The sequence below is a fragment of the Podarcis erhardii genome (genome assembly GCF_964252035.2).
Source record: "Podarcis erhardii genome assembly, chromosome: 15".
Lineage (NCBI taxonomy): Eukaryota > Metazoa > Chordata > Lepidosauria > Squamata > Lacertidae > Podarcis > Podarcis erhardii.
This window is the reverse complement of record NC_138505.1, coordinates 6,392,237-6,405,800: the sequence shown is the minus strand read 5'-3', so window position 1 is coordinate 6,405,800 and position 13,564 is coordinate 6,392,237. Positions and strand designations below refer to the sequence as shown.

Below are 13,564 nucleotides of genomic sequence, written 5' to 3'. Positions count from 1 at the left end.
TCCTCCCCACAACAAACACTCTGTGAGGTGAGTGGGGCTGAGAGACTTCAAAGAAGTGTGACTAGCCCAAGGTCACCCAGCAGCTGCATGTGGAGGAGCGGAGACGCGAACCCAGTTCACCAGATTACGAGTCTACTGCTCTCAACCACTACACCACACTGGTGTAGAGGCTGCTGGATAGATCAGGCCAATGACCCATCAAGTCCAGCATCCTGTTCTCACAGGGGCCAATCAGATGCCTCTGTGGGAAGCCCTTCAAGCAGAACTTGAGCACAAGAGCACTCTCACTGCTTTTGGTTCATTGAAATGGGCATTCAGAGACATACTGTCTTCAGTGGACGTGGAAGCCGGACTTTTTTTCCAGCCGGAATTCACCAGAACTCAGTTCTGGCACCTCTTCGGTAAGTGCCATTGCCATTTTAAGAGAGCAAGTGAGACATTCATGGCGAGTTCCTGCACTTCTTTCTCTAGAAAAATAGTAATAATATAATAATAATAATTTATTATTTATACCCCACCCATCTGACTGGGTTTCCCCAACCACTTCCAACAGAATATTAAAATACAAGAACCCATTAAACATTAAAAGCTTCCCTAAAGAGGGCCGCCTTCAGATGTCTTCTAAAAGTCTGGTAGTTGTTGTTCTCTTTGACATCTGGTGGGAGGGTGTTCCACAGGGTGGGTGCCACTACCGAGAAGGCTCTCTGCCTGGTTTCCTGTAACTTGGCTTCTCTCAGAGAGGGAACCGCCAGAAGGCCCTCAGAGCTGGACCTCAGTGTCTGGGTAGAATGATGGGGGTGGAGACGCTCCTTCAGGTATAGGGTGTGTGTGTGTGTGTGTGTGTGAGAGAGAGAGAGAGAGAGAGAGAGAGAGACTCTCTCTCTCTCTCTCTCTCTGTGTGTGTATGTGTGTGTGTGTGTGTGTGTATTATTAAATTTTCTGTTTTACAATTTAGAATACTCATTTAAACATCCTTAAAATATCAACGACTTCCCTTCTTCTCTTTCCATGGTTCATTTTACATTCAGGTAGGTAGCTGTGTTGGTCTGCCAAAGTTGAAATAAGTTAAAAAACTGTCCAGTGGCACCTTAGAGACCAACTAAGTTTGTTCTGGGTATGAGCTTTCATAAGTGTGCATGCACGATTTTTTTAATTTTTTAATTTATTTTGACATGGTTCATTTTGCATATTATAAATTTCTGCATATTTTGCAAAAACTAAACCATTCAGTATTCCATTATTACATCCATCAAAACTTATTTACACTGTTGAATTTATCTTAATGCTGCCAATATTTCCAAGTGTACACAATTGGCCCCCATGAATTCAATAAATGTTTTCCAATCTTCTTTAAACATGTGTTCTTCTTGTTCTCTTATTCTATACAGTAGGTTAAGTCTGCAAGCTGCGCATATCCGAAAAATAGTACTGTTTGGAACATAAAGACATCATGACTAGTAACCACTGATTGCCTGATCCTCCATGACTTTGTCTAAACTTCATTTAAAGCCATCCTATTTGGAAATCGATACTCAGCTGTAACTTGTCCACGAGCAGCACTGTTTCCACTACGTGAGGAATAGCTCATAAAGGATTGAGCAGGTGATAACATAGCAACTAAGTATATGGCAACGGAGTAACAAATAGATAAAGGGGTGGACCAACATTCCTGAGATCAGGGATCAACTCGTGCCAAAAATGTCTTCCAGCACCTATCACTGGAAGTGGGCAGCAATTTATGGATTTATTTGATTTCGTTGATGAATAGCAATTTCATGAAGCAATTTCACGCATTCCCCTCAAAATTCCTACTCAGTTGACAGAAAAGGGTGACTAGCAAAGAACCCAACTGTAGAGGAAGGAAGGAAGGAAGGAAGGAAGGAAGGAAGGAAGGAAGGAAGGAAGGAAGGAAGGAGAGAGGGCACTGAAAAGAGAAGACAGAAGGAGAGGGCCTGGTGCTGGCCTAAATAGCCACCTTGCCATCCCATTTTAATTGGGCACTCCTGCCCACATGCTTATAAAAACCCTTTCCTTGGAAAAGAACAACTCATAAAGGTAAAGGACCCCTGACAGTTAAGTCCAGTCACAGATGACTCTGGGGTTGTGGCACTCATCTTGCTTTACAGGCCGAGGGAGCCGGTGGTGGTCCGCAGAGTTTTTCCAGGTCATGTGGCCAGCATGACTAAGCTGCCCAAAAAACCAGAGCAGTGCACGGAAACGCCGTTTACCTTCCCATCAGAGATACCTATTTATCTACTTGCACTTTTTGGCGCACTTTCGAACTGCTAGGTTGGCAGGAGCAGGGACCAAGCAATGGGAGCTCACCCCGTCACGGGGATTCGAACCGCCGACCTTCTGATCAGCAAGCCCAAGAGGCTCTGTGGTTTAGACCACAGCACCATCCGCTCCCAAAGGTGGGTATCTGTGGTAATTCACCATCATTGAAAGGGGTAAGCAGAATTGTCAGAGAGGATGGGAGAAGAAGGAGAAGGAGAAGGAGAAGGAGAAGGAGAAGGAGAAGGAGAAGAAGAAGAAGAAGAAGAAGAAGAAGAAGAAGAAGAAGAAGAGTTGTTTGGATTTGATATCCCGCCTTTCACTCCCTTTTAAGGAGTCTCAAAGCGGCTAACATATCAGTATATCTGAAGGAGCGTCTCCTCCCCCATCGTTCTGCCCAGACACTGATGTCCAGCTCCGAGGGGCTTCTGGCAGTTCTCTCACTGCGAGAGGCCAAGTTACAGGGAACCAGGCAGAGGGCCTTCTCGGTAGTGGCGCCCGCCCTGTGGAACGCCCTCCCACCAGATGTCAAAGCGATAAACAACTACCTGACATTCAGAAGACATCTGAAGGCAGCCAGCCCTGTTCAGGGAAGTTTTTAATATGTGACATTTTGGTGTATTTTTCATCTTTGTTGGAAGCTGCCCAGAGTGGCTGGGGAAACCCAGCCAGATGGGTGGGGTACAAATAATAAATTATTATTATTATTATTATTATTATTATTATTATTATTATTATTACATTCTCCTTTCCCTTCCTCCCCCACAACAAACACTCTGTGAGGTGAGTGGGGCTGAGAGGCTTCAAAGAAGTGTGACTAGCCCAAGGTCACCCAGCAGCTGCATGTGGAGGAGTAGAGACGCGAACCCGGTTCCCCAGATTACGAGACTACTGCTCTTAACCACTACACCACACTGGCTCTCAATACATCACTCTCTAGAACATGGGTAGGTAAACTAAGGCCTGGGGATCAGATCCAGCCCAATCGCCTTCTAAATCCAGCCCACAAATGGTCCTGGAATCAGCGTGTTTTTACATGAGTAGAATGTGTCCTTTTATTTAAAATGCATCTCTGGGTTATTTGTGGGCCATAGGAATCTGTCCCCCCCCAAAAAAAGTCTGTCCCCCCACAAGGTCTGAGGGACAGTGGACCAGCCCCCTGCTGAAAAAGTTTGCTGACCCCTGCTCTAGAAGGCCAAAGGTTCCAAGCTCCTGTTCTAGACATATGTTCCAACCAATCTGGGACCACACCTTAAATATGCTTACAGAGGTGGAAAGCAGGAATGGGCAGCCTGTGACCATCCATGCTTGTTGGACCCCAGCTCTCTTCAGCCTCAGCAACCAGCACGGCCAATGGTCCTGGCTAATGGGAGATGGGCAGGGTGGTTTTGTTGTTGCTGAATCAAACCCTGACACACACCTTGGCTATGAACAACTGGGTCCTAAATATATCTTTTCCACTACTTTCTTTGATTTATTTTTTTTAATTAATGGGCCATTTGGCAGAGTGACTCAGGTTGTTTTCTGGCTGCTGCCAAATGCTTCATGGGCGTGGGAAGGTGCAAACTGAAGAGGGAAGGTTAAAATTGCAGGTTGGGTGTAATTGCTCTGTGCCAAGAACCATGACTACGGGAGTAACTCAGAAGAGGAGTTAGCATCTTGCAACATTCTCTTGTCCCAGGGATGATGTAGGGGAGAGAAGGAAGTTGTGTGACATTCTTGGTGGTACTGGTCTGGTTTCCCTCACCATTTCTAGCTTACATGGGCTTGAAAATGGGTCACTCTGGAACATGAAAGCAGACAGAATTCCTTCCTGAATTGGAATTGAGAGGGAATGGAAGAAAGCAATGTAATTGGCTATAGCCACCTACCCTTTTGTGAGTTTCCACTACTTTTCACAGTCATGTGGTTGAAGAAGTGAAGATTTAAAATGTAGTTGTGGGAGGAGAGAGGATCCCACATTAAGGCTGCCTGCTAGTCTCCTTCTCCCCCTTTCCTCACCCCAAGACTTTTTTTGACAGCTCTGGATCATTCTGGCTGGACCTGATCCAACCTGGAGCGACCTGAGGCCTCCTGAACCACATTTGGTCAAGTTCCAAGTTGACCCTCATTGGTCCAATGCAGTTCAGGATTCAGGATCCGGTTGGATCTGGTAAGATCTGGTCACAGCCTTAATATAAAGATGAAAACTGTGAAAAATGGTTTTGGAAAAATGGAGCTCACCCATGACCCAAACAAATTCTACTCTACCACTGGCCCAATGGAGGGCTCTGTTGAGTAACTGACCTCATTGGTTGGGTGCCCAAACCAGGTGAGCATGATGGAAATTGAAGATAGGTATGTAAACAGAGGGAGATGCCTCCGGAAACAGGCGGTGGTGAATCAGGTGGAGGAGAAAATAAGGTGTACAGTTACACCTGGATCACAGGGAGGGTGACTCAAGCATTAAGTTCCAGATGGTTTGTGGGATTTGCTAGGTGTGGACAGAAGAAGCATCTCTAGATCATGCCTATAATTCTTTGGTCCACTTTGAGTAGGAATGTACTAATGAACACGCCAACATTAGACACCTCCACACCTTGCAGTTAGTCATTCAAGTCACACGTATGCAAGCAGACATCCAATGCTGCTCAACGATGGAAGATTGAGGGCAGGCAAAAGGAAGGAGTTCTTCAAGCAGTGCATAGCCAAAGTGTGCCAGTCTCTCCCATAGGAGGCAATGGTGGCCAGCAACTTGGATGGCTTTAAAAAGGGATTAGAAAAGTTGGTGGAGGAGAAGGTTATTGCCAGCTATTAGGCATGGTGGCTGTCCTCTGCCTCCATGGTCAGAGAACATAATGCTTCTGTACACCAATTGCTGGGAAACTGCAGGAGGGGAGAGTCTTTTTGCACTTGGTCCCACAGGTATCTGATGGTTGGCCATTGTGAAATGCTGGACTACATGGGCCTTTGGCTTGATCCAGCAAGCTCTTCTTATGTTCTTATGGACACAGAAATGGTTTAAAGCAATCACCTTTAAATGGATGAAGCCATTCAATCAAATCTTCAGGGGTGGGGGGGTGGAGCAGCTCCCCTACGAGGAAAGGTTACAATCTTTAGAGTTTTTATTTTATTTCAGAGAAAATGGGAGTAAGTGGAGAGATGGTGGGGTGTATAAAAGTTTGCATGGCATGGAGAAAGTGGAATGGTTGTTGTCGTTAACTGGAGACAAAGCTGATAGAGAAAAAACTATTGCTGAAATTTATTGATAACAACAATTAGAGAACTCGTTTTTGACTTTTTGTGTAAAGAGGAAAGGGAATTAATCTGAGACATTTGGGTTGGAAGATTGGGGAAATATTGCCTAACAGAAAGTAGATCGGTTGGATGTCATTCTGGAGTGAATATTTTGAATAATTTCTTTTGTGTAACGGACATGTATTATGAAGAAACTTATATATATATATATATATATATATATATATATATATATATATATATGAGAGAAAGTGGGTCGATATTAGTTCCTCCCTCTCATAATGAGGACTCAGGAACATCCAATGAAGCTGAACATTGGAAGACTCATAGAAGTCACAAGAAAATCCTCCTCCTCACATAGGTAAACCCTCGGCCACCCAGTACAGACATACCTGGGGTTACAGACGCTTCAAGTTGCGCATTTTCGGGTTGCGCACCGTGCTGAGCCTGGAAGAATCGGAATGGTGTACTTCCAGGTTTGGTGCTCACGCATGTGCAGAAACACTAAATCGTGCTTTGCGTATGCACAGAAGTGCTGAATCATGACCCGTGTGTGCGCAGATGCAGCGCTGCGGGTTGTGAACACTGGTGGTTGCGAACGTGCCTCCTGCACGGATCACGTTCGCAACCCGAGCGTCCACTGTCGTGATGGCCACCCACTAGGTAAAGGTAAAGGGACCCCTGACCATTAGGTCCAGTCGTGACCGACTCTGGGGTAGCGGCACTCATCTCGCTTTATTGGCAGAGGGAGCCGGCGTACAGCTTCCAGGTCATGTGGCCGGCATGACTAAGCCGCTTCTGGCGAACCAGATCAGCACATGGAAACACCGTTTACCTTCTTGCTGGAGTGGTACCTTTTTATCTACTTGCACTTTGACGTGCTTTCGAACTGCTAGGTTGGCAGGAGCAGGGACCAAGCAACGGGAGCTCACCCCGTCGCAGGGATTTGAACCACCGACCTTCTGATCGGCAAGTCCTAGGCTCTGTGGTTTAACCCACAGTGCCACCCGCATCCTGGCCACCCACTAGGGTGGTTTTAAAAGAATGTTAGCCAAAGGTGCATGAGAAAAGCTTATCAGTGACTACCACTATGGCTGTGTTCTCCCTCCACTGTTGGAGGTGGTATGCCACTGAATGTCAATTGCTGAGAATCACAAGTGGGCCATTGCACTCAGATCCTGCCTTCACGCTTCCCATGAGGATCTGATTGGCCACTGTGGGGACAATATGCTGGACTAGGTGGGTAATTGGCTTGATCCAGCAAGCCCTTCTTATGCCACACAACAGGTAGAAAAGAACAGGTGAAAGCGTCATCTCATAGACATGCAGCAGCAGGAAAAATCATCACCCGTTTTAATTCTGTCACAAGTGTCGCCGAAAGGCACTTCGCTTCAACAGATTGCAATAATAATAATAATAATAATAATAGTAATAATACAGTGGTACCTCGGGTTACAGATGCTTCAGGTTACAGACTCCGCTAACCCAGAAATAATAATAATAATAATAATAATAATAATAATAATAATAATAATAATAAATTTGATTTATATCCCGCCCTCCCCAACCAAAGCCGGGCTCAGGGCGGCTAACAACAATCAAATAATCAAACAATCAAATAATCACACATTCTAAAAATAGTACCTCGGGTTAAGAACTTTGTTTCAGGATGAGAACAGAAATTGTGCAGCGGCAGCAGGAAGCCCCATTAGCTAAAGTGGTACCTCAGGTTAAGAACAGTTTCAGGTTAAGAATGGACCTCCAGAACGTATTAAGTTCTTAACCCGAGGTACCACTGTAACAACAACAACAACAACAACAACAACAACAACAACAACAACAACAACAACAACAGAAGCAGACAAGGGTTCTTTGCTGTTTCTCTTGACTGCCCATCAAATTACCTTATAAATAGCACCCATATTTTTAAAGGGGGGCACATGTGTCTCCTCCTCTATTCTAAGCCAGACTTTCCCAACCTGGCGTCTTTCAGGTGTTGTGGGACTACACAATCCATCATCCATTTCCATTGGTCAAGAGGGCTGTGGCTGATTAGAGTTGAGGTCCAGCAACAGCTGGAGGGCCTCAAGTTCCCCACCCCTCCTATAACCTTTGTGTGACACTCCTTTCTGTCTTTGTGTGCAACAGACACATCCTACCCTGCTGAAAGCTTATTTCCGTTTTTATGTGCATGCATGCCAATTAAGATCACTGCATGCCAGGTGCTCTCTCCACCATGCCTCTCTTTGCTAATTCCTTTCGTTAATAGGTTATTAACATAAACAAACTTACTGAGCTCCTTGGCTATTTAGAACATTAATGGATTGAAGGTAACTGACCTGGGATGACGTTTTGCATTCCAGATGAGGCAGGGAAATCTGACTGGATTGTTGTACCCACACCCAGAATGAAGGTGTGTTAGCCTACTTGTGTTGAGTTAAGTAGGACCACACATGGCATGGGAACTGAACACTGTGGTGGAAGAGTAGATGAAGGGCCTCTAACTACTTGCTGGTTTGAGAGAGAGCTAAGAACATAAGAGCCCAGTTGGTTCAGGCCCAAGGCATCCTGTTCCCATATTGGCCAACCAGATGCCCCAATGGCAAGTTGGCAAGCAGGTCCTGAGCGCAGCAGCACTCACCCAGCTTGTGTTTTCCAGCAACTGGCATTCAAAGGCATAATTCCTCCAGTGGTGAACACAGAACACAGGAATCATGACCAGTAGCCACTGATCACCCCATTATCCTCTGAGAGATAGTCCAATACTCTTTCAAAGTCATCCAAGTCAGGGGCTATCGGTGTTTCATGTAGGAGCAAATCCCAGAATTTAAATTGCTGTACAAAGAAGTTTTGTCTGTCTTGAATCGCCCAGCATTCAATTTCATTGGATGTGCCTGAGTTCTAGAATTATGAGAGTGGGAGAAAAACTTTTCTACTTTTTACATTGGCCGCCAGCAGCTCTCCCAGCTTTTCTTTTCCCATCCTGACCTAAGGATGAGGTGGGTTAGGAAACTGGTCACCCAGGAACCTTCATGACAGAGTGGGTATCTGAACCCTGGTTTCACAAGCTCTAGTTCTTCACTCTAATACTGACTGTTAGACTTCGGGATATCAGCTTCCTCCCCTGTGGCAGTAAATAAGCAGATCAAATGGAAGGAAATTCTTACCAGTTAGTTTCTTTAATAAACACAGCGAGAGACAAAAGAAAGCATCTCCCTAGAATGGTGGTGCTCCCATTTAAGGCTCACCCTCCCCTTAATCCCTGTTAATCTATGTCACTCCTACATTTTGTAATCTGATTTTGTACCCTCTGTGCTTCCTGTTCTAAAACTCCCTGAACTCTCTGTATCTTTGGGGATGGGGTGGTGAATGCTGTCCAGAGACTGTGAATCTTGTAACCTTCTCTCTTCTAGTGTTTCTTCTGCTAGCTGTTCCCCACCCAGTATTTCCCAGCTTCTGCCTTCTGAACTATGCCCCTCTGCAAACCACTGTTCTAAATCTATACTGTCCTTCTGCTCCTGGGAAGATTCAGGGTCAGGGGGTGGGGCCAGCTCCCACCATTCCTCCTCAGTACAGTCCTCATTAACATGGTCCCTGACACTAACACTCTTTTAAACAAACAAACAAACAGCTGCCAAATAACTGAAGGCCTTAGGCAGCTGGATCCAGCCTGTGGGCCAGGGGTTAGGCATGCATGGTCTACACGAACTGGCAGCAGCACCCAAGAGGAACTTACCCAGCTCTACCTGAAGATTCTGCCAGGGACAGAACCTGAAACATTATGCATTCAAAGTGGATTATCTGTGTTTTTATCCATAAGGCACCTTGAATCTTGAAGGACTTCTGTGTGGAAGTCATCTAGGTCATTGCTGTTGAAAACAGATATTAGGAAATGCACATTTCAAGTGAGGATTAGCAAGAAGGAGATAAATAATATATGGGTGTGTGTTGTGTGTCTCTCCTTCCTGCTTTGCCACAGACATTACCTTGGTCAGGACGAATGCTTTGCATAATTAGCACTGTGATCAGTACAGAATCTGATTGCAACTGATCAGGAAAAAATACTCTAATTTTATTATGTATGGAGATGAGATTTGTTTTGTCTTTTGTCTTTTTTCCTCTTTCACCCTTTTCCTTCTTATTCCCTCCCCCATCTCTTTTTGTTGTTGTTGTTGTTTTGTTTTTTTCTAATTGTTTCTTCTTCTTTTCTTTTGTAGGAGTACTATGATCAGAGCCTTTATCAAGGTCAAGGGATTGTATACTCATTGGGGTGGAAGATGATTGATGGAGCACCTTGGGTAAGAGGCAAGGAAATGTTGGTCTCCCAGAGCGAGAGGCTGGGATGAGAAAGGAAATATCCCAGGTGACAGTCGGGAGAAGCTACTACCTTCTTTGGACGGTGAGGGCTAAGAACTACCCTTAAGAGAAGACCCTGGATTCTATTTATTCAATTTGTATTTTATTTTTTGTAGCTGTTATCTTATTGTAGTATGGGAGACTTGACTAAAATCTTACTGGAAAATAGGGAATGTTAACAGGAATAGGGGCCACAAGGGAGTGGGCACATGTCAGCCATGCCTCAACATCTCTGTGATGAATAACAGCTCCTGCGTACTCCACCCCCCTAAATGTAAATTTCTTGTGTCTGTCAGAAAAAAAAAGAAATCTAAGGAGTGACTGCAAGATTCATGATTACACCTGTTTTGCAATCAGAGTGGAGGATCCAAAAGGGACAGGCCCATGATTTGCAAAGATGTGTGCATCTCAAGTTTGTTGCATAATCTCACCGGCAAAACTCCACCTTCATAATAATCACCTTGGCTGCTAATAAAAAAATTAAAATAATAGTAATAAGAAATGTCAGTCCCCATTGGAATGGAGAATAAATCAACTAATATATACAAAGGAGACGAAAAGGGTGGGGACACGGCTTAAATTTAACAAGAGAGTTTGAAATAGAAAGGGCTCATAAAAGGAAAGGAATAGGAGTTTTATGACTCAGGGAATGAGATTACTTCATGTTCTTTCCTTCCTGGGGTAAGGGAAGGTGATTCTAAGGTCATACGTTCTTTGGGATACCGTCTAGTTGAACATGAATGGCACAATGGGTAGTGGAAGGGAGAGAAGTAGGTAGGAAGGAACATCTCCTTTATGAGGACCTCAGAAGCCCTTGCAGGATCGGAGCCTAAGAAGGGTCCTGTAGAAGAACAGCAGGAGATGTCTCAAAATACCAGGAGAACATGATGGGAAAAGGCATGTTGCATCTACCTTATTAAAACTTGGCATGAAATAATAGAATTATAGGGTTGGGAGAGATTTTGGAGGTCACATAGGGGAGATTCCTATTGTTCTTGTCCCACTCTTGTTTAGAAGGGGTAATGAAGTTATTGTCCAGTTTTGACTGATGTTTCCTCTAACTCTTCCACCACAACAAATATATATTGGCTTGTTTGGAACCCAGCAACAAGAATGGGGGAACCTGTGGCTTTTCAGATATTGTTGGACTCCCATCAGCCCCAGTCACTGGCCAATGGTCAAGGAGGATGGGAGCTATAGGTCAACAGTTCGAATTCCCACTCAGTCACACAAAGCTCTCTTGACATGAAGTTGGGCCAGTCACTGCCTCTCAGCCTAACCTACCTTACTGGTTTGTTGTGGGGATTAAATGAGGTGGCGGAGAACCACATATGCCACCTGGAGCTCCTTGGAGGAAAAGGTAGGATACAAATGTAATTAACTGAATGAATGAATGAATGAATGAATGAATGAAACAAAACCACAACCTAAAACCAGTACAGCAGCAGTATAAAAACTCTGTTTTTAAATCTAAAAGCGAATAAACCAGAAAAGACTCAAAACAGGGTCCAATCTTATGCTTCAGGGCAAAAGTGATATATCTTTACAAGAAGGCTGAAGCAAGCCATAGTTGCTGCTTTACATATGAAAGAGGAAAGGGAGTTCAACAGCACTGGGGCAACAACAGAAAATGTCCCATTTTGGGGTTTCCACCCTATGATATTCTGTAGGGTGCAGAGCCATGATTAGATATTTTCCCTAGATGACCTAAGTGATCTTATAGGGTATGTACAGGGGCAGGAAGTCTTTCAGGTATCCTGGTCTGGACTAGCATGCTCAGAACATGCCCTTTGAAATTAATGCAACATAGAAAGTTTGTTAGAGATCAAGTGAAATACAGTCATTTTGACAAGGTACCTTCCCTATATATCAGCTTTGTAAATAGAAGTGATGTCAATACTTGCTTACTTAAGGAGAGGCTATGTCACAGATAATTGAAGCCTCTGTGATGCCTTCAGTGATTCAATTATTTGACGGTACTGTATCCTTATTCAATTTTCTTTCACAGATAGGTAGCCGTGTTGGTCTGCCATAGTCAAAACAAAAAATTCCTTGTAAAAAATTACAAAGGAATTTCAGAAATAGACTGGAAAGAGAAGCTGCTGAATTGCAACTTATTACCAAACTTAAAACCATGGAGAGACCTGGTCTGAACAAAGACATTGGATTCTTATCTCATTATACATGACAAAGCCATTTTTCACCTTCTCACCCCTTGCTTTTTCCTGTAAGACCTACTGCAGTCGTTAAGAGTCATCAACAGGCTCATCACAGCTATCTGCCAATCACCCATTCCCACCACCCTTCTGAGTAATACCCCTCCCCACCTTCTCACTATATAGAAGGGTCTGGTGACTTCTGTTTCAGTGTATCTGAAGAAGTGTGCATGCACACGAAAGCTCATACCTAGAACTAACTTAGTTGGTCTTTAAGGTGCTACTGGAAGGAATTTTTTGTTTCAATTTTCTTTCTTATATGTGACATGTTATTTTCCTATAAAACGAATAAAATAGTCTACAAAAAAAGAGAAGGAAATGAATGGACCTACCTTCATCATGCCCATTATTTTCAGTTAGCCTTCTCCCATCTGGATGCAACCCAAAAGATTCCACAAATGGAGGACTCAGGCCTTAATAGGCTCTAAAGGACCTTCATACATTGTAAAAATGTAAAGTATATTTAAAAAATCACTTTGAAGAACATGCAACATCAACCCTCTTTCACAAGATTGATTGACACCTGGACCATAACCTTATGATTTTCATTAGGGTGGGTCTCCATATTGTGATAACTGCCAAATAAATGACACAGAAACAGGTATGGGGGAATTCTCCATAAAAAAATTACAAGTTCAGCCAAAGGTGTAATTAAATCTAGTTTTAACTGGTATTGAACTGACTGTCCACACGCAAAGGGTTTTTTCCATGCACTGGACGGGCTTTAAAAGCATCTGCAGTCTCCGCAAAAGTCTTACATTCACCGAATGCCTTGCACTTGTTCCAGGACTCACTGCAAGACCAGGTGAGTCTTCTTGACCATGGGAATCCCTTGTGGGTCATAAAATGATGATGAAAGAATAGCTGGAATAAACTCTGCATTGGGTATGTGGAACCTGTGTCCCTCCAGATGTTGTTGGACTCCAACTCCTATCAGCCATAACCATCATGGCCAATGGATAGGAATGATGGGAGCTATAGTCCAACAAAATCTGGAGGACCTTAGGTTCTTCAATTAATAATAAGAGCAGCATAGAGGTGCAATGTGGGTGCCTTTGTAAAGTACACATTCTCTGCATTTGCTTTGTGTCGATCTGATGGGAGCATAGTGAAGCTGCCTTGTACAGAGTTGGACCAGTGAACCATCTGCCTCAGTGACTGGCACTAAGTCTCCAGGGTTTCAGAAAGAGGGCATACTCAGGCCTATCACAGGAGATGCCCGGAATTAAACCTGAGATTTTCTGCATGCGAAGCAGATGCATTACCTCTGAACTATGTCATGTCCCAAACAGGGAATCTGAAACCTTTGTGGTCTGGTCAGAAAGCTTAGGACCCCACTCTCTTGCCGCCCCCCAAATATACTTCTTAATTGTAAAGGTAAAGGGTAAAGGGACCCCTGACTGTTAAGTCCAGTCGCAGACAACTCTGGGGTTGCGGCACTCATCTCGCTCTATAGGCTGAGGGAGCCAGTGTTTTGTCCG

The 13,564-nt window shown here is 44.1% G+C and overlaps 1 long non-coding RNA gene across 1 annotated transcript in view; it reads right to left on the bottom strand.

Annotated features, from left to right (window-relative positions):
• Positions 1-3,191: 3,191 nt before the first annotated feature.
• LOC309330115 overlaps positions 3,192-13,564 on the bottom strand; it is a 110,512-nt gene continuing 100,139 nt past the window's right edge. Inside the window, exon 3 of the long non-coding RNA XR_014151279.1 lies at positions 3,192-3,206. This is a non-coding gene — a long non-coding RNA (uncharacterized lncRNA). The remainder of the gene's footprint in view (positions 3,207-13,564) is intronic.